This window comes from Hordeum vulgare, chromosome 2H (assembly GCF_904849725.1).
Source record: "Hordeum vulgare subsp. vulgare chromosome 2H, MorexV3_pseudomolecules_assembly, whole genome shotgun sequence".
Classification (NCBI taxonomy): Eukaryota; Viridiplantae; Streptophyta; class Magnoliopsida; order Poales; family Poaceae; genus Hordeum; species Hordeum vulgare.
Genome location: NC_058519.1, coordinates 422,869,964 through 422,896,806, shown reverse-complemented (window position 1 = coordinate 422,896,806; position 26,843 = coordinate 422,869,964). Strand labels below are relative to the sequence as shown.

Genomic DNA, 26,843 nt, shown 5'->3' with positions numbered 1-26,843 from the left:
CATTGTCATAGGATTTTGTGAAAAGAGTAGGATCAAGTGAACCGGGTTTGAAGCTTTTCTTCATGAGGAATTCCTTCACTATATCATACCACGCCCTAGTGGCTTGCTTGAGGCCATAGATTGCCTTTCTGAGTCTGAAGACTTTGTCAGGATGCTTCGGGTCTTAAAAACCCGGGGGCTGAGCAACATATACTTCTTCCTCAAGCATACCATTGAGGAATGCACTTTTCACATCCATTTGATATAGAGTAATATTGTGATGGTTAGCATAAACAAGTAATATTCGAATAGCTTCAAGTCCAGCAACAGGTGCAAAAGTTTCATCAAAGTCAATTCCTTCAACCTGTGTGTAGCCTTGGGCTACAAGCTGTGCCTTGTTCCTCACAATCTGACCATCCTCATCTTGCTTGTTTTGGAAGATCCACCAGGTGTCGATGATATTGTGTTTGCGAGGATTTGGTCTTTTGATGAGTTACCATACTTCATTTAGCTTGAACTGAAGAAGTTCATCTTGCATGCCTTGAATCCACTCAGGTTTGGTGAAGGCTTCAGCAACTTTTGATGGTTTTGTGATAGACAAAAAAGAGGAATGCCCACAAAAGGTAACTAAATGTGAACCTTTTGAGCGAGTGAGAGGACTTGGCGCATTGATGTCATCAAGGATTTTGTCAAGTTCCACTTCATTTGCAATCCTTGGATGAGCTGGTTGAAGACATTGTTTGGGCTGAGGAATTTGATCTGTAGCATTTTCCTCATGTGCACCAGCTTGAGTTTCATCAGTGTTGGAGACGACTTCTCCAACAATGTGTTGTTCCTTAGTAGGAATGATATCTTCAGTAGCTTGATGACCCACAAATATCGGGGATCTATCGTAGTCCTTTCGATAAGTAAGAGTGTCGAACCCAACGAGGAGCAGAAGGATCTGACAAGTGGTTTTCAGCAAGGTAATATCTGCAAGCACTGAAATTATCGGTAACAAGTAGTTGTGTGGTGAGATGATTCATAGCAAGTAGCAAGTAACAAATGTACCAACGGTGCAGCAAAGTGTCCCAATCCCTTTTGTAGAAAGGGACAAGCCTGGACAAAGTCTTATAGGAGGAAAAACGCTCCCGAGGACACACGGGAATTTCTTTCATGCTAGTTTTCATCATGTTCATATGATTCGTGTTCGTTAATTTGATAGTTTGATATGTGGGTGGGCCGACGCTTGGGTACTGCCCTTACTTGGACAAGCATCCCACTTATGATTAACCCCTCTCGCAAGCATCCGCAACTACGAAATAAGAATTAAGACAAAGTCTAACCATAGCATTAAACTAGTGGATCCAAATCAGCCCCTTACGAAGCAACGCATAAACTAGGGTTTAAGATTCTGTCACTCTAGCAACCCATCATCTACTTACTACTTCCCAATGCCTTCCTCTAGGCCCAAATAATGGTGAAGTGTTATATAGTCGACGTTCACATAATACCACTAGAGGAAAAACAACATACAACACATCAAAATATCGAAGGAATACCAAATTCACATGACTACTATTAGCATGACTTATCCCATGTCCTCAGGAACAAAAGTAACTACTCACAAAGCATAATCATATTCATGACCAGAGAGGTAATGAGTAGCAGCAAGGATATGAACATAAACTCTTCCACCAAATAATCCAACTTGCATCAACTACAAAGAGTAATTAACACTACTAGCAACCTTACAAGTACCAATCGGAGTCGCGAGACGGAGATTGGTTACAAGAGATGAACTAGGGTTTGGAGATGAGATGGTGCTGATGAAGATGTTGATGGTGATGAGTCCCCTCCGATGATAGGAGTGTTGGTGATGATGATGGCGACGATTTCCCCCTCCGGGAGGGAAGTTTCCCCGATACGATCGTCCTCCAGAGCTCTAGATTGGTTCTGCTCAAGTTCCGCCTCGTGGCGGCGGCGAATCCTCCGAAAAGCCTCCTCCTGAAATTTTTCGGAACGAAACCCTTCATATAGCAGAAGAGGGGAGCCAGTGGGCCAGCAGGGAGCCCACAAGCCCCCTAGGCATGGCCGGGGGGGGTGTGGCCGCCCCTAGCAGGCTTGTGGCCACCTGCTGGCGCCCCTCTGGCACTTCTTCGGCCCAGTATTTTTTATATATTCCCAAAAAAATCCACGTTGATTTTCACGGCTTTTGGAGTTGCGCAGAATAGGCATCTCAGACTTGCTTCTTTTTCAGGCCAGAATTCCAGATGCCAGCATTCTCCCTCTTCATGTAAACCTTGCAAAATAAGAGAGAAAAGGCATAAGTATTGTACCGTGAAGTGAAATAACAGCCCAAAAATCAATAACTATCAACATGAAAGCATGATGCAAAATGGACGTATCAACTCCCCCAAGCTTAGACCTCGCTTGTCCTCAAGCGAAAGCCGAGCTCAATAAATATGCCCACATGTTTAGGGAGAGAGGTGTCGACAGAACAAGATACGAAGATACATGCATCATGATCTTGATCAGAACAGCAATACCAACATATAATCTCTCATGTTAAAGTGACAATTCCTTCACAAAGTAAAGTATGGATCAAGAACCTTACCGAGAATTAGCAACCGATAGCGTTTAGTCATTGAAGCAATTGCAATTTATCACAACATCAGAAAGAGTCAAATAAGAGCTTGTAAAGCAAATCCACATACTCAATCATCTTTTCGTTCTCTACAATTACTACAACTCACGTGGTACTCATGAGATCAAAGTTTCAGCTAAACACAAAGAAAGATAGGGGCTTATAGTTTTGCCTCCCAACTTCTTACCTCAAGGGTAATGTCAACAATAATAATTCATGAATGCTTACCTCCAAGTTCACATATGAATATAGATCTTTCCCTAGCATATGACGTTAGCCAAGATAAAGGCGAAACAAGGAATTGGTGAAGATCGCCATGACTCTTTCAAGAGCAAAAAGTAAAGGTACAAGATAGGCCCTTCGCAGAGGGAAGCAGAGGTTGTCATGCACTTTTGAGGTTTGGATGCATGTCCTCTTAGTGCGGAGGAAAGTCACTTTATATTGCCTCCTGTGATAAAGAACTTTATTATGCAATCTGTCGCTTTTATGTCTTCCTCATCACAGGTTCGTACAAAGCTTATTTTCCACACGCTAATAGACCATACATATTAGGGAGCCATTTTTATTGCTTGCACCGATGACAACTTACTTGAGGGATCTTATTCAATCCATAGGTAGGTATGGTGGACTCTCATGGCAAAACTGGGTTGAAGGTTTATGGATGCACAAGTAGTATCTCTACTTGGTGCGGGAGTTTTGGCTAATATGAGGTGGAAGAAATCGTCACATGCTAAGGGATCTCTAATCATATAACATTGTTCGGAACCAAGCAAACACAATTCATTATGTTGTCTTCCTTGTCCAACGTCTACTTCTAAGCATGCAATAGTTTAGTGAGTGTTCACAATCATAGATGGTGTCAAAGATGATGTATTTATATGTGAACCTTTCCTTCTTTATCACTTCCTGTTAATTGCAACAACATTCATCTACTCTCAACAAGTTTCAATCAACATTCTTTTTATATGTGAAGCCATCACTTCCCATAAGATCATTACATGATCTTTCATTCTTTTGTTCTTTTTTCACTCTTTTGATCATGGCAAGAGGCAAAGCCCTCAACTAAGACACTCTTTATTATATGGCTCACGAGCTCGAATACATCGGGGGTGACACAAAGCAAAACTCAAGACTAAAACATTAAGACTTTTAATCTACTAGAGAAAAAGAAAACTGAAAAGGAACAAACTAAAACAAAGGTAAAGGCAAAAGATGTGATGGTGATACGATACCGGGGCAACTCCCCCGAGCTTGGCACAAGCCAAGGGGACTGCCCATACCCATGATTAGTTGTATTCCTTTGGAGATGATGGTGGTGGAGTTGTTGCAATCTTTGATTCCAAGAGGGCCATTAATCTTTGATTTATACCTTGGAGATCTGTGATATATTTCTCCAGCAATAAAACTTCACGAGTGACATAAGTATTGCGAGCACGAGTTGTTTCACAAAACCTCAAGAGTTCAATCAAGGATGGAGACAATAGGTGGAGGTAGGGTTGGAGGAAATCCACTTCTTCAACTTCTTCCTTGTTGAGCACAGATTGCACTTCGTCCCATGCCTGATCCTTCTCCTTAGTTTTTCCCTTGGTTTCTTTAGGTAGCCTTTCCTTGGCCTCCATTCTTTTCAAATCAGCATTTACTTCCCCATAGGCTTGAGGGAGATTGTTCTCCCCCACAGATTCATGGGACGACATCTTGCTCTAAATCTGCGGCAGAAAACACGCTCGAAACGAAAATAGAGGAAATTTGTGTGATACGAGGGTCAGACCTTTCGGGAGAATATATAATGATTTTTTCCAGACTAGAAGGAGTACTCCACACGAAAACGGAGTCCGGGAGGCACACGAGGTGGCCACAAGCCCCCCAAGCGCGGCCAGGGGGTGGGCCCGCGCCCGGCAGGCTTGTCGCCTCCTCGCGCGCTTTCCGGACTACTTCCAATTTTTCTATTTTTTCAAAAATTCCTACTAGGAAAGTTTTGGAGTCTGTTTTCTTACCGAATCACATACCTCTTCGTTTTCGGAGTCTGAAATAGGCTCATAAATATCCCTTAGGGATTCTTTCGGAGTTATGGTATTGATGATATTGCTTTCAACATTTATGGGAGTACCTCAGATATAATGCTTGATTCTCTACCCATTTACAACTCTTGGACAATTACCTTCCGTGTTGTTGATCTTGATAGCACTAGAACGATATACTTCGTCAACTATAATCACCTAGATTTAGAGAGAAGCTTGCCTGCAAAAAATCTTAAACGAGAATTATATAGCAAGACATAATCACCTACATTGAACTCACACTTTTGTATCCTCTTATCATGCCACCTCTTAACCTTTTCTTTGAACAACTTGGCATTATCATATGGCTGAGCTCTCCATTCATCAAGCGAGCTAATGTCAAATAACCTCTTCTCACCAGCAAGTTTGAAATCAAAGTTGAGCTCTTTGATTGCCCAATAAGCTTTATGCTCTAGCTCAAGAGGTAAATGACATCCTTTACCGTACACCATTTTGTATGGAGACATGCCCATGGGATTCTGATAGGCAGTTCTATAAGCCCATAGTGCATCATCGAGCTTCTTAGACCAATTCTTTCTAGACCTGTTGACAGTCTTCTGCAGAATTAGTTTAATTTCTCTATTGCTTAGCTCTACTTGACCACTAGACTCAGGGTGATAGGGGGACGCAATTCTATGGTTGACATCGTACTTAGAAATCGTTTTACGGAAAGCACCATCAATGAAATGTGAACCACCGTCGGTCATCAGATATCTAGGGACTCCAAATCTAGGGAAAATAACTTCTTTAAGCATCCTGATAGAAGTGTTGTGATCAGCACTACTAGTGGGGATAGCTTCTAACCACTTAGTGATGTAATCAACAGCAACTAGGATATGAGTATACCTGTTGGCTTTTGGAAAAGGTCCCATATAATCAAAGCCCCAAACATCAAATGGTTCAATGACAAGTGAATAGTTCATAGGTATTTCCTGACGTTTACTGGTATTACCTACTCAGATGGTTTCATGCTATTATCTTGTGAACTTTGGATGTTTTGCATGCCTTTTATATATTTTTTGGGACTAACTTATTAACTCAGTGCCAAGTGCCAGTTCCTGTTTTTTCCATGTTTTTGACCCCTTTCAAAGGAGATTTTAAAACAGAGTCCAAGCGGAATAAAATCCCCGAAAAGATTTTTTATGTAATGGAAGAAGATCGGGAGACTTGAGATCCAAGGCAGGGTGCCCCAGGGGTCCCACAAGCCCTCACCCCACGGCCAGGGGGGAGGCCGCGGCCCACAGGCTTGTGGGCCCCCTGGACATCCTTTGCCCTAGGGTTTGCGCCTATATATCCCCAAAAATTCCACCAAAAATCAGGAGATCATCGAAAGTACTTTTCCGCCGCCGCAAGCTTCTGTCTCCGCAAGATCCCATCTGCGAAGGGGGGATTCGGATACGGAGGGCTTCTTCATCAACACCATGACCTCTCCGATGATGCGTGAGTAGTTCACCATAGACCTAGGTGTACATAGCTAGTAACTAGATGGCTTCTTCTCTCTGTTGGATCTTCAATACAAAGTTTCCATGATCTTCATGGAGATCTATCCGATGTAACCTTCTTTTGCGGTGTGTTTGTCGAGATCCGATGAATTGTGGATTTATGATCATATTATCTATGAATCTTATTTGAGTTTCTTCTGATCTCTCTGATGCATGATTCCATATCCTTGTAATTCTCTTCGAGTTGTGGGTTTTGTCTGGCCAACTAGATCTATGATTCTTGCAATGGGAGAAGTGCTTGGTTTTGGGTTCATACCGTGCGGTGACCTCACCCAGTGACAGAAGGGGTAGCGAGGCACGCATCATGTTGTTGCCATCAAGGGCAAAAAGATGGGGTTTTCATCATTGGTTTGAGATTATCCCTCTACATCATATCATCTTGCTTAAGGCGTTACTTTGTTCGTCATGAACTCAATACACTAGATGCATGCTGGATAGCGGTCGATGTGTGGAGTAATAGTAGTATATGCAGAAAGTATCAGTCTACTTGTCTCGGACGTGATGCCTATATGTATGATCATTGCCTTAGATATCATCATGACTTTGCGCGGTACTATCAATTGCTCGACAGTAATTTGTTCACCCACCGTAATATTTGCTATTTTGAGAGAAGTCTCTAGTGAACACTATGGCCCAAGGGTCTAGTCCACACCATATTTTCAGCCTTACACTTTTTACTTTGTTGCACTTTCCGCCTTCAGATCTCACTTTGCAAACAATCTTGAAGGGATTGACAACCCCTTTATAGCGTTGGGTGCAAGCTCTTTTGTGTTTGCGTAGGTATTCTGGACTTGACGGGATTCTCCTACTTGATTGATACCTTGGTTCTCAAACTGAGGGAAATACTTATTGCTCATGTGCTGCATCACCCTTTCCTCTTCAAGGGAAAAACCAACGCAAGCTCAAGAGACGACAGAAGGATCTCTGGCACCACTGCCGGGGAAGGACTTTTGTTGTCATAGGAGAAGGATTTCTGGCGCCGTTGCCGGGGAGGATCAAGTCAAGAACTCATCCAAGTAGGTGTCGCAAACTCATATCTTGCATTTACTTTGTTTGCCAGTTGCCTCTCGTTTTCCTCTCCCCCACTTCACAATTCACCTTTTTTGTTTGCCTTTTCGTTCACCCTTTTTCTCGCTTGCTCTTTGTTCGCTTGTGTGCTTGCTTGCTTGCCGAAGTCACCATGAATGAAAACACCAAACTTTGTGACTTCTCGAATACTAATAATAATGATTTTATTAGTACTCCGATTGCTCCCGCCACTAGTGCGGAGTCATATGAAATCAATGCCGCTTTGCTGAATCTTGTTATGAAAGAGCAATTCTCTGGCCTTCCTAGTGAAGATGCCGCATGCCATCTTAATACCTTCATTGAGCTTAGCGATATGCAAAAGAAGAAAGATGTGGATAATGATTTTATTAAATTGATGTTTTTTCCTTTCCCGTTGCGAGATCGCGCAAAAACTTGGTTTTCTTCTTTGCCCAAAAATAGTATCGATTCTTGGGATAAGTGCAAAGATGCTTATATTTCCAAGTATTTTCCGCCGGCTAAGATCATCTCTCTCCGTAATGATATCATGAATTTCAAGCAACTTGATCATGAACATGTTGCACAATCTTGGGAGAGAATGAAATTAATGATTAAAAATTGTCCCGCTCATGGCTTGAGTCTTTGGATGATTATACAAATCTTTTACGCTAGCTCGAATTTCGCTTCTAGAAATATCTTGTACTCCACCTCAGGTGGAACGTTCATGGAAATCACGTTAGGGGAAGCCACAAAGGTCCTAGACAATATCATGACGAACTACTCTCAGTGGCACACTGAAAGGTCACCTACTAGTAAGAAGGTACACGCTATAGAACAAATTAACTCGCTGAGTGCTAAGATGGACGAGTTAATGAATTTGGTTGCTAGTAGAAGTGCTCCTTTGGATCCTAATGATATGCCCATGTCTTTTTTGATTGAGAGTAGCAACGCTAGCTTGGGCGTTAATTTTGTTGGTAGGAATAACTTTGGCAACAACAATGCTTTTAGAGGAAACTATGTTCCTAGGCCTTTTCCTAGTAACTCCTCTAATAACTTTGGCAACTCCTACAACAATACTCATGGAAATTACAATAGGTTACCCTCACATCTAGAGAGTAATATCAAAGAGTTCATCAACTCTCAAAAGATTTTCAATGCGTCCATACAGGAAAAGCTACTCAAAATTGACGATTTGGCTAAGAGCATTGATAGAATGTCTAGTGATGTTGATGCTTTGGAAGTTAGATGTGCTCCTCCTAAATTCAACATGGATGAAATTTGAAAGCTATGCCTGTTTCCATGATTGAGAGCCAAGAAAGAACCGCCCAAATTCGTGCTAGACATGAATGGCTTAAAAAGGCGTGTTCTCGTCATGAGAATCACGAAGATCTTAAAGTGCTTGGTGTGACTCCCATTGAATATTTGTTTTCTTGTGTCAAACCTAATGATTATGGGACTGGATATCAATCCACTTTGGTTGAAAAGTGCCCCAATGATTCGGAGTCCATCTATCTTGATGCTAAAAGCATTGAAAGTGGAGTAGAAGATGTTAAAACTTTGAGTAGTAATGAAATTACTACCTTGGATTTCAAGGAATTCAATTATGATAGTTCCTCCTTGATTGAATGCATTTCTTTGATGCAATCAATGTTAAACTCTCCACACGCTTATAGCCAAAACAAGGCCTTTACCGATCATATCGTCGAAGCTATGATATAATCTCTTGAAGAGAAACTTGAATTGGAAGTCTCTATCCCTAGAAAGCTTCATGATGAGTGGGAACCTACCATCAAAATCAAAATCAAAAACTATTAATGCAATGCTTTATGTGATTTGGGTGCTAGTGTTTCCGCGATTCCAAAGTCTTTATGTGATGTTCTGGGTTTTAATGAGATTGAAGAGTGTTCTCTTAATTTGCATCTTGCTGATTCTACTGTCAAGAAACCCATGGTAAGGATCAATAATGTTCTTATTATTGCAAATAGGAACTATGTACCCGTGGATTTCATTGTGCTTGACATTGATTGCAATCCTACATGCCCTATTATTCTTGGTAGACCTTTCCTAAGGACTATCGGTGCTATCATCAATATGAAGGAAGGGAATATTAGATTTTAATTTCCTTTAAGTAAGGGCATGGAACACTTTCCTAGAAAGAAAATAAGATTGCCTTATGAATCCATGATGAGGGCCACTTATGGTTTGAGCACCAAAGACGACGATACGTGATTCTATCGCTTTTATGCCTAGCTAAGGGCGTTAAACAATATCGCTTGTTGGGAGGCAACCCAATGAATTTATCTTTTTCTTTCTGTTTTGTTGCGTACACACCATCACAATTCTGTTGTTATTGTGTTTATTGTGTTTCTTTTTGTGTTTGAGCCAAGCAAAACCTTTATGACTAGTCTTGGTATTGGTTGTTTGATCCTGCTGGAAAAAGACAGAAACGTTTCGCTGACGAGATGATTTTTCATTTTTATCCAGAAAGAGCTTTTGAGTTGATTCTTTTTTCTGCTTGTTGATATGCCTTTTGCTCATGCCTTCGTAATTGTTCAGATTTTTTGAGGTACCATGAGTATACGAAGTATACAGATTGCTATAGACTGGTCTGTTTTTGACAGATTCTGTTTTTGTTGAGTTGGTTGCTTGTTTTGATGAAACTATGGTTAGTATCGGGGGTGTACTAGCCATGGAAAAGTGAGAATACAGTAGTCCAACACCAATATAGATAGAATTCAAGTTTGCTACAGTACCAAAAGAAGTGGTAGTTTGTTTTCTTGTGCTAATGTTAACACGAGTTTCTGTTTAAGTTTTGTGTTGTGAAGTTTTCAAGTTTTGGGTGATGCTCTCATGGACAAAGAGATAAGGAGTGGAAAGTGCTCAAGCTTGGGGATATCCAAGGCATCCCAAGCCAAATTCAAGGATACCAAAAATCCTAAGCTCGGGGATGCCCCGGGAAGGCATCCCCTCTTTCGTCTTCAATCCATCGATAACATTACTTGGAGTTATATTTTTATTCACCACATGATATGTGTTTTGCTTGGAGCGTCTTGTATCTTAGGAGTCTTTTCTTTTTGTTGTGACACAATCATCCTTGCTGCACACCTTTTTGAGAGAGAGAGACATGCACTCATCGTGATTTTTGCTAGAATGCTCATAGTGCTTCACTTATATCTTTTGAGCTAGATACTTTTGCTCATAGTGCTTCACTTATATCTTTTGAGCTAGATACTTTTGCTCTATGTGTTTCACTTATATCTTTTAGAGCACGGTGGTGCGTGACTTGGTAGTTGGCTTATGCTACGAAAAGTAGTCCCAAATGTGATAGGTACCCAAAGAGGATGCTAAAACCTCCATCTTCATGTGCATTGAGTAGAAAGAGAAGTCTTGATTCATCTCAATTAGTTTTGAGACGTGGATTTGGTAATATTAAGAGCTATGTTAGTAGGGTGTTGGGAATCAAGAAATACTTGTGTTGAAGTTAGTGATTCCCGTAGCATGCACGTATGGTGAACCACTATGTTAGGAAGTCGGAGCATAATTGATCTATTGATTGGCATCCTTTGTGTTGAGGTCGGGATCGCGCGATGGTTAGCACCTACCAACCCTTCCCCTAGGAGTATGCGTTTAGCACTTTGTTTCGATTACTAATAAAAACTTTCGCAACAAGTATGTGAGTTCTTCATGACTAATGTGAGTCCATGGTATAGATGCACTTTCACCTTCCACCATTGCTAGCCTCTCTAGTGCCGCGCAATTCTCGCCGGTGCACAAATCCACCATATGCCTTCCTCAAAACAGCCACAATACCTACCTACTATGGCATTTTCATAGCCATTTCGAGATATATTGCCATGCAACTCCCACCGTTCCACTCATGACTTGTGTCGTCACTCTCATATTTCCATTGCATGATCATAAGATAGCTAGCGAGATGTTTCAACGTCACACGCCAAGCTAGATCGTTGCACATCCCGATACACTGCCGGAGGCATTTCCTATAGAGTCATTTCTAAGCTTTGAGTTGTGAGTAAATAAAAGTGTGATGATCATCATTATTATAGCATTGTCCCATGTGAGGAATAAAAAAAGAGAGGCCAAAGAGCCCAAATAAAAAAAGAGAGGCCTAAGAGCCCAAATGAAAAAAGAGAAAACAGAGAAAAAGAGAGAAGGGACAATGCTACTATCTTTTTCCACACTTGTGCTTCATAATAGCACCATGTTCTTCATGATTGAGAGTTTCTTGCTTTGTCACTACCATATGCTAGTGGGAATCTTCATTTTATAACTTGGCTTGTATATTCCAATGATGGGCTTCCTCAAAATTGCCCTAGGTCTTCGTGAGCAAGCAAGTTGGATGCACACCCACTAGTTTTCCTTTTTGAGCTTTCACATACTTATAGCTCTAGTGCATCTCTTGTATGGCAATCCCTACTCATTCACATTGATATCTATTAATGGGCATCTCCATAGCCTTCTGATACGCCGAGTCAATGTAACCATCTCCTCCTTTTTGTCTCACAACCACCACCACACTCTATTCCACCTATAGTGCTATATCCATGGCTCACGCTCATGTATTGCATGATAGTTATAATTTTCTTGAGAAATTAAGAGTGCAAAAACAATTACTTGGCCAATACCGGGGTTGTGCATGATTTACATTAGTTGTGTGAGGATGATGGAGCATAGCCAGACTATATGATTTTGTAGGGATAACTTTCCTTGGCCTTGTTATTTTGAAAGTTCATGATTACTTTGCTAGTTTTCTTGAAGTATTATTGTTTTCATGTCAATAGCAAACTATTGTTTCGAATCTTACGGATGTGAACATTCATGTCACATGAAAGACATTGCAGAGGACAACTATGCTAGGTAGCATTCCACATCAAAAATTCATTCTTTATCACTTCCCTACTCGAGGACGAGTAGGAGTTAAGCTTGGGGATGCTTGATACGTCTCCAACGTATCTATAATTTTTGATGGTTTCATGCTATTATCTTGTCAAACTTTGGATGTTTTGCATGCCTTTTATATATTTTTTGGGACTAACTTATTAACTCAGTGCCAAGTGCCAGTTCCTGTTTTTCCATGTTTTTACCCCTTTCAAAGGAGATTTTGAAACGGAGTCCAAACGGAATAAAATCTCCGAAAAGAATTTTTCTGTAACGGAAGAGGATCAGGAGACTTGAGAGCCAAGGCAGGGGGGCCCTAGGGGCCCCACAAGACATCACCCCGCGGCCAGGGGGGAGGCCACGGCCCACAGGCTTGTGGGCCCCTTGGACCTCCTTTGCCCTAGGGTTTGCGCCTATATATCCCCAAAAATTCCAAAAAAATCAGGAGATCATCGAAAGTACTTTTCCGCCGCCGCAAGCTTCTTTCTCCGCAAGATCCCATCTGGGGCATGTTCTGGCGCCCTGCCGGAGGGGGGATTCGGATACGGAGGGCTTCTTCATCAACACCATGACCTCTCCGATGATGCGTGAGTAGTTCACCATAGACCTACGGGTCCATAACTAGTTACTAGATGGCTTCTTCTCTCTCTTGGATCTTCAATACAAAGTTCTCCATGATCTTCATGGAGATCTATTCGATGTATTTATGATCAGATGAATTGTGGATTTTGCGGTGTGTTTGTGGAGATCCGATGAATTGTGGATTTATGATCAGATTATCTATGAATCTTATTTGAGTTTCTTCTGATCTCTCTTATGCATGATTTCATATCCTTGTAATTCTCATCGAGTTGTGGGTTTTGTCTCGCCAACTAGATCTATGATTCTTGCAATGGGAGAAGTTCTTGGTTTTGGGTTCATACCGTGTGGTGACCTCACCCAGTGACAGAAGGGGTAGCAAGGCACGCATCGTGTTGTTGCCATCAAGGGTAGAAAGATGGGGTTTTCATCATTGGTTTGAGATTATCCCTCTACATCATGTCATCTTGCTTAAGGCGTTACTCTCTTCGTCATGAACTCAATACACTAGATGCATGCTGGATAGCGGTCGATGTGTGGACTAATAGTAGTAGATGCAGAAAGTATCGGTCTACTTGTCTCGGACGTGATGCCTATATGTATGATCATTTCCTTAGATATTGTCATGACTTTGCGTGGTTCTATCAATTGCTCGACAGTAATTTGTTCACCCACCATAATACTTGCTATTTTGAGAGAAGCCTCTAGTGAACACTATGTCCCCCAGGGTCTAATCCACGCCATATTTCAGCCTTACACTTTTTACTTCGTTGCACTTTCCGCCTTCGGATCTCACTTTGCAAACAATCTTGAAGGGTTTGACAACCCCTTTATAGCGCTGGGTGCAAGCTCTTTTGTGTTTGCGCAGGTACTCTTGACTTGAAGAGATTCTCCTACTGGATTGATACCTTGGTTCTCAAACTGAGAGAAATACTTACTGCTCCTGTGCTAGATCACCCTTTCCTCTTGAAGGGAAAAACCAACGCAAGCTCAAGAGACGACAGAAGGATCTCTGGCACCAGTGCCGGGGAAGGACTTTTGATGACGTAGCAAGAACCCATCTGATAAGTCTAGGTTTAGCTTCCTTCTTCTCCATGAGGTACGTAATAACAGCATGATCAGTGTGAATAGTGACTTTGGAATCAACTATGTAAGACCTGAACTTTTCGCATGCAAACACGACTGCTAAAAACTCCTTCCTTAGTAGCATAGTTTCTTTGGGCACTGTCTAGAGTTTTACTAGCATAGTGAATAACATTCAACTTCTTATCAACTCTTTGCCCTAGGACAACACCAACAGCATAATCACTAGCGTCACACATGATTTCAAAAGGTAAGTTCCAATCAGGTGATTGAACAATAGGTGCCGTTATCAAGGCCTTCTTAAGTATTTCGAAGGCTTCCTCACAATCATCGTCAAAAACAAAAGAATATACTTTTGCAAGAGATTGGTAATAGGCCTAGAAATCTTAGAGAAGTCTTTAATGAACCTCCTAGAGAAACCAGCATGACCAAGGAAACTTATTATACCTTTGATATCTGTGGGGTATGGCATTTTCTCGATCGCATCAACCTTAGCCTTATCGACTTCAATAACTCTTTCAGAAATTTTATGTCCTAAGACGATGCCTTCATTAACTATAAAGTGGCACTTCTCCCAATTCAAGACAAGATTGGTGTCTTTACATCTCTGCAAGACCCGATCAAGGTTGCTGAGGCAATCATCAAAGGAAGACCCGTAAACGGAGAAGTCATCCATGAAAACCTCAACAATCTTTTCACAAAAGTCAGAGAATATAGCCATCATACATCTTTGAACGGTGGCAGGTGCATTACATAAGCCAAAAGGCATACGTCTATAAGCAAAGGTACCGAAAGGGCAGGTGAAAGTGGTTTTTTCCTGATCAGATTGTGCAACTGGTATTTGGGAGAAACCAGAATAACCGTCTAGAAAGCACAAGTGTGTGTGTTTAGACAGTCTTTCTATCATTTGGTCGATAAAAGGCAAAGGGTACTGATCTTTCCTAGTGACTTTATTCAATTTCCTAAAATCAATCACCATCCTATAGCCAGTAATAATCCTCTGTGGGATCAATTCATCCTTATCATTAGGGACAACGGTAATGTCTCCCTTCTTAGGGACGCAATGCACTGGACTCACCCAATCACTATGAGCGACAAGATAGATAATACCTTCTTCCAGGAGCTTTAGTATTTCTTTTCTTACTACCTCTTTCATCTTAGGATTTAATCTCCGTTGATGATCAGCAACTGGTTTGGAATCAGGATCGGTTTTAATCTTGTGTTGGCATAGAGTGGGACTAATGCCCTTAAGATCATCAAGAGTATATCCAATAGCAGCACGGTGCTTTCTCAGAGTTTTTAGTAACTTCTTTTCTTAATGCTTTGAGAGGCTAGCAGTAATAATAACATGATATATCTCTTTTTCATCAAGATAAGCATACTTAAGAGTATCAGGCAACTGTTTAAGCTCGAACACATGATCACCCTTTGGTGGGGGTGGATCCCCAAGCAGTTCAACAGGCAAATTATTCTTAAGGATAGGATATTGTTCTAAGACAACCCTATCTATCTCATCCCTTTCATCCATATGCATATCATTTTCATGCTCAAGCAAGTATTGCTCTAAGGGATCAGTAGGAGGCATGACAAGAGAAGCCAAGTCAATAGTTTCATCCTTACTAGGCAACTATTTTTCATGAGGTTGTCTACCAAACTTGGAGAAATTGAACTCATGTGACACACCTTCAAAGCCAACAGTGACAGTTTGCTTCTCACAGTCAATATGAGCATTGACAGTATTGAGAAAAGGTCTGCCAAATATGATGGGACAAAAGCTATCCTGAGTGGTAGCAAGAACGAGGAAATCAACAGGATACTTCGTTTGACCACACAAGATTTCAACATCCCTAACAATTCCCACAGGGCAGATAGTATCTCTATTGGCAAGCTGAATAGTGACATCAATAGGTTCTATCTCAACAGGTGCAATCTCGTCTTTAATTTCATCATATAAGGATTGAGGTATTGCACTAACACTAGCACCCACGTCACATAAACCATGATAGCAATGATCTCCTATCTTAACAGAAACAACAGGCGTGCCGAAAATAGGCCTATGTTTATCTCTAGCGTGAGGTTTAGCAATTCTAGCAGCATCTTCACAGAAGTGAATATTATGTCCCTCAACATCATCGGACAAGAGATCTTTGATAATAGCAATGCTAGGTTCAACTCTAATTTACTCATGGGGTGTAGGTGTTCTAATGTAGCCTCTACGTATCACAGTTGAAGCTTTAGAATGATCCTTTATCCTAACAGGGAAAGGTGGTTTCTCAATGTAAGCACCGGGAACAATAGGATCATTATAGGCAATGACTTTCTCTTCAACTGGATTGGGTTTAACTACATTGACTTCTAAAGGAGGATGATATTTAAACCACTTCTCTTTGGGGAGATCAATATGAGCAGAAAATGATTCACACAATGAAGCTACTATCTCAGAGTCAAGTCCATACTTAGCGCTAAAATCACAAAAAGTATTTTTTTCAACAAAGGATTTAACGCAAGCAAACTTGAAATTCATACCTGACTCCTTACATTCATCAAGCTCCCAATCTTCAGAGTTGCGTTTAATTCTCTCCAATAAATTCCATTTGAAGTCAATATCTCTCATCATAAAAGAACCGGTACAAGAACTGTCAAGAAAGCCGAGCATAGAAGTTCTGAATGATAGTCTCTCTCGAGAGCTCATGGTTGGGGCATGAATATAACATTGATTTAAGCCTCCCCCAAGCTTGAGAGATGCTTTCTCTATCACGAGGCCAAAAATTATAAATATAATTCCGATCACGATGTACTAGATGCATAGGATAAAACTTTTGATGAAATTCCAATTTCAATTGATTGTAGTTCCATGATCCAGTATCATCACATAGCCTATACCATGTCAACGCCTTATCCCTCAAAGATAAGGGAAAGAACTTCTTCTTGACCTCATCCTCGGGCAAACCTGCAAGCTTAAATAAACCACAAACTTCATCTACATAGATTAGATGTAAGTCTGGATGTGATGTTTCATCTCCTGTAAAAGGATTAGCCAGCAGTTTCTCAAGCATACCCGAAGGAAATTCAAAGCAAATATTTTCAGTAGGTGCAGCAGGTTGAGGAGAAACTCTTTGTGCTTCCGTTCGAGGTGAAGATACCCCGAACAAGCCCCTCAAAGGATTAGTTTCCATAGTGACAAGTGACCATAAATTTCAGCACACTATATGAATGTTTCCTTACCAATTTCCACTTACCAAAGGCGCTTCACTCCCCGGCAACGGCGCCAGAAAAGAGTCTTGATGACCCACAAGTATAGGGGATCTATCGTAGTCCTTTCAATAAGTAAGAGTGTCGAACCCAACGAGGAGCAGAAGGATCTGACAAGTGGTTTTCAGCAAGGTAATATCTGGAAGCACTGAAATTATCGGTAACAAGTAGTTGTGTGGTGAGATGATTCGTAGCAAGTAGAAAGTAACAAAAGTAGCAATGGTGCAGCAAAGTGGCCCAATCCCTTTTGTAGCAAGGGACAAGCCTGGACAAAGTCTTATAGGAGGAAAAACGCTCCCGAGGACACACAGGAATTTCTGTCATGCTAGTTTTCATCTTGTTCATATGATTCACGTTCATTACTTTGATAGTTTGATATGTGGGTGGACCGGCGCTTGGGTACTGCCCTTACTTGGACAAGAATCCCACTTATGATTAACCCCTCTCGCAAGCATCCGCAACTACTAAAGAAGAATTAAGACAAAGTCTAACCATAGCATTAAACTAGTGGATCCAAATCAGCCCCTTACGAAGCAACACATAAACTTTTGTCACTCTAGCAACCCATCATAAACTTCTGTCACTCTAGCAACCCATCATCTACTGACTACTTCCCAATGTCTTCCTCTAGGCCCAAATAATGCTGAAGTGTTATGTAGTCGACGTTCACATAACACCACTAGAGGAAAAACAACATACAACACATCAAAATATCGTACGAATACCAAATTCACATGACTAATATTAGCATGACTTATCCCATGTCCTCAGGAACAAAAGTAACTACTCACAAAGCATAATCATATTCATGACTAGAGAGGTAATGAGTAGCATCAAGGATCTGAACATAAACTCTTCCACCAAATAATCCAACTAGCATCAACTACAAAGAGTAATTAACACTACTAACAACCTTACAAGTACCAAACGGAGTCGCGAGATGGACATTGGTTACAAGAGATGAACTAGGGTTTGGAGATGAGATGGTGCTGATGAAGATGTTGATGGTGATGAGTCCCCTCCGATAAGAGGAGTGTTGGTGATGACGATGGTGATGATTTCCCCCTCCGGGAGGGAAGTTTCCCGGGAGGATCGTCCTGCCGGAGCTCTAGGTTGGTTCTGCTCAAGTTCCGCCTCGTGGCGGCGGCGAATCCTCCGAAAAGCCTCCTCCTGAATTTTTTCGGAACGAAACCCTTCGTATGGCAGAAGAGGGGAGCCAGTGGGCCAGCAGGGAGCCCACAAGCCCCCTAGGCGCGGCCAGGGGGGTGGCCGCGCCTAGCAGGCTTGTGGCCACCTGCTCGCACCCCTTTGGCACTTCTTCGGCCCATAATTTTTTATATATTCCCAAAAAAATCCATGTTGATTTTCACAGCTTTTGGAGTTGCGTAGAATAGGCATCTCAAACTTGCTCCTTTTTTCAGGCCAGAATTCCAGCTGCCGACATTCTCCCTCTTCATGTAAACCTTGCAAAATAAGATAGAAAAGGCATAAGTATTGTACCGTGAAGTGAAATAACAGCCCAAAAAGCAATAAATATCAACATGAAAGCATGATTCAAAATGGACGTATCATAGCTTTGTGCTTAATAGCTTCTTCAGGAGTCAATTTATCTGGCACAGGAGGCAGTTGCTCTCTTTGTGAGTTGTTAGTTTCATCGAAGTGCACATCTACAGTTTCAACAACCTTATTCTAATAGGTGTTGAAGACTCTATAGGTGTGCGAGTCCTTTCTGTAACCAAGCATAAAACCCTCATGTACTTTAGGTGCAAATTTTGAGCTATGGTGATGATCTCTAATCTAGCATCTTGCACCAAAGACTTCGAAATAACTTACATTAGGTTTCTTGTCAATGAGGAGTTCATATGAGGTTTTCTTGAGGATTTTGTGAAGATATACCCTGTTGAGGATGTGGCAAGTAGTGTCGATTGCTTAAGGCCAAAAGCGACGAGGTGTCTGATATTCCTCAAGCATAGTCCATGCCATTTCAACCAGAGACTTGTTCTTGCATTCAACGACGCCATTCAGCTGTGGAGTATAAGGAGCAGACAGTACGTGACTAATACCAAGTTCATCAAGATAATCATCAAGACCAGTATTTTTGAATTCTGTCCCATTATCTCTCCTGATGTGTTTGATCTGGACGTCGAAGTTTGTTGAGGCTCTTGTGGAAAATCGTTTGAAGACTTCATGCACTTCATTTTTGTAAGCAATGATGTGTACCCAAGTATAACGAAAATAGCCATGAACGATGACAAAGCCATATAAAGATATTGCATTGGTTAGAGTAGCATAATGAGTAGGTCCAAACAGATCCATGTGAAGCAATTCGAATGGACGAGAAGTAGTCATGATAGTCTTCGAGGGGTGTTTGGATCTGGTCATTTTTCCAGACTAACAAGCACCACAGAGATGGTCCTCGAGGAATTTGACAGATTTGATGCCAATGACATGCTTCTTCTTTGGCAGTGTGTGCAAATTCCTCATGCCTGCATGACCAAGTCGACGATGCCATAGCCAGCCTCCTAAGGTTTTTGCTAGTAAACATGTGGCTAGTTGAGGACCTGTGGAAAAATCAACAATGTACAAGTCTCCTCTCCTAAAGCCTTCGAAGACTTTGGATTTGTCAAATTCCATGATGAATACACATCTATATTTTCCAAAGATGACAATCATATCAAGATCACAAAGCATTGAGACTGACATGAGGTTAAACCCAAGACATTCGACAAGCATGACCTTGTCCACGCGACGATCCTTAGAGATAGCCACTTTACCAAGTCCCAATACCTTGCTTTTATCTTTATCAGCATAAGTGATTTGCTTCAGTGGTGATGGATTCAGTGATATATTCATCAATAAGCTTTTATCACCAGTCATGTGATTTGTGCAACCAATGTCAAGAACCCACTCTATATTCTTGGGTTTGTCATCCTGCATATGAATTAGTAAACCTTACCATCTCATATGCTTCAGACTTGAAGAATATGATATCAATTTCATCGGACAAGAATTTCATCATAAACCGTAAATTTGAGGATGTGTTAAATGTAATCATTTCATCATGTTTTAGCTTGCGTCCAATCAAGCAATTTCCTGAGGTCTCCACCAAATTCTTCAGATGATGACTTTCATATGGAGACCTGACCTGCGGAAGTGATTAGTTCGATTTCTTCACCACCCACATATGAAGGGGTGGCAAAGAGTTCATCATCCTGCGAGCACCACATGGGAATGGAGGCATTGAAGCTAATTCACTTCTTTTCACAGTAGGGGGTTAGAGTACTCAAATGAATAGGCAGAGAAATTCTTTGAGGACTTATGAACATAATGATTTGAGAAATCATGTCCATATTCATGTCCCTTGTAGTTTCCCTGCATATCAAAAGCATTAGTGCGAGTACGTGCATAATTTTGACCATTTTAGGAATTTGATCCTCGTGAAGACTTTGGTCCACCTGAGGAATTTGATGTGGGGTTCTGGTTCTTCAATGGTGGTGTCATGAGGACATTCACCTGAAGATATTCCAAGCAAATTTTGGGGACCCAGATTTTCCTCAGGGGAGGTCCATTCATGCAGTTAGTTCCAACATGTCGAGCAAATACTTCACCAGATTGATTTTTGAACAATTTATAGTTGGAGTCAAATGACTCATCAGAGCAATAGGACATTTCACATGCAAAGCCTGTTAGAGTAGATGGATCAATGGGAGGACCTTTAGCAGCAACCCATGAGGTTTTGGGGTACTACCCAGGTTTCCAGTATGATCCATCATCATTCAATTTCCTCTCGAAGGCAATGCCCTCTTTCCTTGGGTTCCTATTTATAATCTGCTTTTTGAGCACACCGCAAAGAGTTTGATGCCCTTTGAGGCTTTTGTATATGCTTGTCACATACAATTCCTTCAATCCTGCATTTTCGTCAGTAGCATTTGTGGTTTCCTCAAGTGAAGAATTTGATACCACAGGAACAGTTGAAGAATTTGTAGAGATAGAAGCATTTGATGATTTAGGTGAAGAACTAGCAGTTTCAAGCTTGATGCATTTCAGACATGGTGGAATGAAATCTACCTGTGCAGTACTGATCTGTTGAGCAAGCAATGAATCATTTTCAATTCAAAGATCATCATGAAACATTCTTAACTTCTCAAGATCAAGCTTCCTTCGAAGAAATTCATAGGAAAGTTTCTCATGATCAGCCAAGAGTGTGCCATAGAGATCTTGAAGACTATCAAATCTAGACTGAAGACTTTGAACATCTTTAGTGAGGACTTGAGTACGTTTCATTTCATCATTCAACAGATCATCACTTCTGTCTAGCAGTTTCTGAAGCTTTTCAATAGAACCTTGTTTCTTAGTGGCAATGTTTGCAAGTTTACAGTAAATGGGTTTTGGATAATCATCAGGTTCACAGTCACTTGAATCAGAGGAGAAAGTGTGGTTTGGTACCTTTGAACCTTTTGCCATGAAGCAATAGGTTGGAGCGAAGTCATCACCATATTCATCAGTGTAGTTGGCGTTGTCATTTTCTTCAAGGTTGAAGATCGACTTGCTGATGAATGTGGTAGAAAGTGCAAGGCTTGCCACACCATATTCTGACTCCACTTCAGAACCTTCCTCTTCATCACATTCCAGAGATTCTTCTTCATAATCCATTTCCTTGCCAATGAGTGCCCGAGCCTTTCTGAAACTGGTCTTCTTGTGCGATGAGGACTTTGAAGATGAGGATTTTGAATATTTATTCTTTTTCTTCGAGTCATCAGAACTTTCATCCTTGTGTTTCTTCTTCTTTGGTTCTTTCATCGAGCGAGGACAGTCAACAATGTAGTGACCATATTTCTTGCATTTGTGGAAGTTTTTTTTCTTGTAGTCTTCAGATGAAGATTGTGATTTCCTCATATCTTTTCTTGAAGATTTTCCGAAGTGGCCACGCTTTTTGAACTTTTGGAATCTCCCCACGAGCATTCCAAGTTCTTGTCCATGTTCTTCAGGGTCACCGAGACTGCAATCTGAATCTTCTTCTTCAGATGAGGAAACAGCCTTAGCCTTCAGCACACGGGGTCTTGAATAGCTTGGTCCATACAGATCTCTCATTTCTTCTTGTTGGAATTCATGAGTATTGAGTCTCTCAAGTATATCATCACGATCAAGCATCTTGTAGTCTCTTCGTTCTTGGATCATCAGTACTAGTGTGTAAAATGATGGATCAAGAGATCGTAGCAGTTTCTTCACAACTTCATGGCCAGTGATGTCTCTAGAGCCGAGAGCTTGCAATTCATTTGAGATGTCGGTGAGGCGATCAAAGGTATGTTGGCAGCTTTCATTTTCAAGCCTCTTGAAATGATTGAATAGATTGCGAAGAACATCGACACGAGAGTCATGCTGTGTTGAGACTCCCTTATTGACTTTGGACAGTCTATCCCAGATAAGCTTAGCAGTGCCCAAAGCACTAACTTTGCCATACTGACCTTTTCTCAGGTGGCCACAAATGATATTCTTCACTTGCAAGTCAAGTTGCTTGAACTTCTTCACATCAGCGGCAGAGATAGTAGCAGGGATGGAGGGAATACCATTTTAGAGAATATACCAAAGATCATTGTCAATTGCTTGAAGATGCATTTGAATCTTGGTCTTCGAATAGGGGAAGTCCTTTCCTTCGAAGGTAGGACATCCTGCAGTAACCTTGATCATACCTGCAGTCGACATAACTAAAACTCCAGGCGGTTAAACCAAAATCACATAGAACAAGGGAGTACCTTGCTCTGATACCATTTGAAAGAGCGTTATATCGACTAGAGGGGGTGAATAGGCGATTTTTCGAAATTCATCACTGAGGAAATTACTAGTGAGGAAAGTCCTCAGTCATGAACTGAGTGCGGCGGAAATAGTATAAACTCATAAGTGCAAAAACAACTACCGGAAAATACTCAACGTGATTTCAGAGATTCGGTTTGCACATGTCACAAGTACAGGATAAGCAGGTGAAGAATTTGAGGTGAGGAATTTAGAGAAAATCTTCAGTCAAATTCTTCAAACAGTACAGATAAGAGTCTTCAATATGCAACTGAGGAAATGAGAGTGTTGAGGAAATAGAACCAGTAGCTTGATGAAGATAGTTGGTGATGACCCAGTTCCAACTGCTGTGACAGTTATACGTCTAGTTTGGAGCGGTTTGGTATTGAAATCAAAGGACACACAGTCCCGTGACACACAGTCCCTACCATATTCTCCTTGAGCTAAGGACACACAGTCCTCGCGCAACACTCGTGGTAAGTCTTCAGGGCAGACTTCCAAACCCTCACAAACTCGGTCACCCTGCGATCCACAATTGACTGCTGGATGCTCTAGACCATAACGCCTAGCCGTTTGGAGGATGCACAATCCTGAAAGGTAACAAGCATCGGTTCCACACAGGAATAAATTCTTCAGTGATGCTCAATCACTTGGGTTTTGGTTTGGGTTTGGGTGTTTGGGGTATTTCCTCACTAGATGATTTTCACTCAAAGGCTCTGAGGAATTTGGGTTCCTCTAAATGACTAGTATCACTTTCTCTCGGAGCAGCCAACAAGCTACTGGTTGTGGGGGCGGCTATTTATAGCCTGGGAGCATCCCGGCATGATTTGACATAAATGTCCTTTAATAATATGACCGTTGGGTGGATAATATCTGGAACAGGTGGCGTGTGGCGCGACAACGGTCGGAACTTTCAACTTTGAGAGTCCTCATGTCTCCCATGTTCCTCACTTTGAGGATTTGGTAGATGTAGGTTTGGGTTGAGCATCATGAGGAAATTTGTTTAATAGTTTTACCTCGACCCCCTTTAGGAGTACGGTGTTCCAATGACTCAAGTATAAAGAAAACGAAACAAGAAGAGTAAATCTTCAACTTTAAAGTCTTTAGTGTATTTTCGGCGGGACACATCGAATTCCTCATCTTCAATATCTTCACGAGGAATATATATTTCTTCGCAATTTCTTCGTGATCAAAGTCTTCAAGGAATGACCAAAGTCTTCTACCGAAAACATTCATTTTTAGGGGTCGATATAATATTCATCGAATAACTCAAACTCATCAGCGACTTATAGAGCCCTCGTGGGTAAGATAAAACACTAAATAGATAGATTGGTAGATGCAAATAAAGTAGCAACAAATAAAGCGCCATAATATATTTTTGGGCTTTGATAATATAGATCTTAAAAAAAGATAAAATAAATTGGAAACACGAATAGGAAAATATATCTTGCAAATACGTGATGAGATATAGACCCGGGGGCCGTAGGTTTCACTAGTGGCTTCTCTCGAGAAAATAATATAGATTCAGTAAACAAATTACTGTTGGGAAATTGATAGAAGAGCGAATAATTATGATGATCTCCAAGACTATGATCATGTATATAGGCATCACGTCCAAGATAAGTAGATCGACTCCTGCCTACATCTACTACTATTACTGCACACATCAACCGCTATCCAGCAAGCATCTAGTGTATTAAGTTCATGGAGAAATGGAGTAATTCTTTAAGAATGATGACACGATGTGTACAAGATTTATACATGTAGGAATAGTCCCCATCATTTTATCCTTCATAGCAACGATACATGTGTGTCCTGTATCCTTCTGTCAGTGAGATTGATCACCGCAAGATCGATACCATCACAACGCACGTCTTCCCATTGCAAAATAAAAAGATTAGGTTGGCCAAAAAAACCGAATATCAGAGAAGAAATACAAGGCTATTATAATCAAGAATGGATATAATTTCATAGATCTGATCATAAACTCATAGTTCATCGAATTACAACAAACACACCACAAAAGAAAGATTCACATCAAACAGATCTTCAAGAGACCATTGTGTTGAGAAGCAAAACGAGAGAGAAAGCCATCTAGCTAGTGCCTATGGACCCGTAGGTGCTACTCACGCATCATCGGAGGAGAAGCAATGAGGATGATGAACCCCTCCATGATCATGTTCCCCTCTAGTAGGGTGCCGGAAAGGGCTCTAGATTGGATCTACTGGCTTTTGGAACTTGCGACGGCTAAAACGATTTTACGTTGACTCCTCTAGGGTTTCATGAATATATGGGCACTTATGGAGTCAAGAGGCGGCGAAGGAGGTGCTCGAGGCCCCCACTACCCAACAGGGCATGCTAGGGGCCCCGGGCGCGCCATCGTGCCTAGTGGGCTACCTAGGCCTCCCCTCAAGAGCTTCCTTGGTTCTCATGTTTCCTTCCTGTCCACAAAAATATCCAAAAAAATTCGTGGCATTTGGACTTCATCTGATATTGATTTTCTACGAAGGAAAAAACAAGCAAAAAATAGCAACTAGCAGTAGGCACTATGTCAATAGCTTAGTCCCAAAAAATGATATAAAGTTGCTATAAAATGATTGTAAAACATCCAAGAATGATAATATAACAAAATGGAACATAAAAAATTATAGATACGTTGGAGATGTATCACTCTGCGTCGTGGATCCTAACAGACTTCACGTGAGGCCATCCCGAGCGCCGCCTCCATGTATTGCGGGGATGGGCACGACGCGGCCAATGTCTACCACTGCCTGCCCTCCCCCACCGCATCACCCCCTCCACTCCCCCTCCTCACCATTGCTGCACCGTCCTCAACTCACCTTCCAGCGGCGGATCCGGTTCGGTAACCGCCACCAGTGCTCCTCCTTGCGACGGATCCGTGTCGACAACCGCCCACACCACGCCTTTGGGCGGTGGATCCGGGCCGGCAACCGCAACCACCGATGCCTCCTGCTTCCTCTGCTGGCGGGGACATTTTGCCTCCTCCCTTGTTGCTTTGATCTCCATGGTGATGAAGGTCAGTGCCAACGACGACACCTGTGCACTTCATAAGGGCCCTTTTTCATCTCTTTTCGAATTTTGGATTTGTAGTGCACTCAGATACCACAAGGAGTGCGCCCCGCACCCTCGTGTGGTTCATCTACTGCCGCAGACCCCCTTCCCTAACATCTCTACTTCACACACGAGTTGCTCTTCTATCATTCATGGGCACGCGCTTGACAGGGCTGTTGCTGGTGTGAGCTACCACCACCTCTCCTCCCGGCGGGATCATCCTTGCATGTAGTAGGGTATGTGTGGTGTAGTTAAGCCACCGTGGACGTGCGGTGTGATGCTCGCATAGGTGCAATTCGTGGGCGCACGAGCGAGGACAACAACAACATCTTGGTCTCGGGCGAGCTCCCGTGTAGTTCGAAATCCCGCTTGGCGCAATGCAGTTGACTACTGCTAGGTGCACTTTATGGTGCTTGCTGGTATAAATTTGCAGCAAAATGTTTGTATTCATTTTTATAATGGATGTAGTTCATTAAAAGTACCTCTATGGTTTGCTTTGTGAAAAGGAGAGAAAATAAAAAATCACGATGAGTACATTATTTTTCGATGTAGTTTGATTTGTCCATGGAGTTAATAAAAAGGTTGAAGTTTATTGTTTGGCGCGGCGAGAAAAAAGAGAGGTTGAAGTTCACCTGTTTTGCAGGGAGGGAGAAAAATAAAAAAAGAGATTGACTACACCCAGGATGAAAGTTATTTGTCTAGTCCTGTTTATTTGTAAGCCTTTCTAAGAAAAATTATATCCGTGTTGGGAAATTCAGTATTTCGGTTGTCGAGAAGCTCAATTTGCACTACGTCGTTCATTGGAATAAGGATAAGGCTAAAATTTGAAGTACAAAAAAGACAAAAAAACTCATGTGGTTCATTATTGGTAGTGTAGAGGTTCACTTTAGTTAGTATTGCGATTGACTTACGCCCAATATGAAGTGTAGTAAAAATATTTTGGAAACAACAAAAAAGGTAATGTGGTTCACTTTTCGATAT

General features: G+C 41.6%; 1 pseudogene; it reads right to left on the bottom strand.

The window, feature by feature from the left end:
* LOC123427850 overlaps positions 1-25,817 on the bottom strand; it is a 66,382-nt pseudogene extending 40,565 nt beyond the window's left edge.
* Between the last annotated feature and the right edge of the window lie 1,026 nt (positions 25,818-26,843).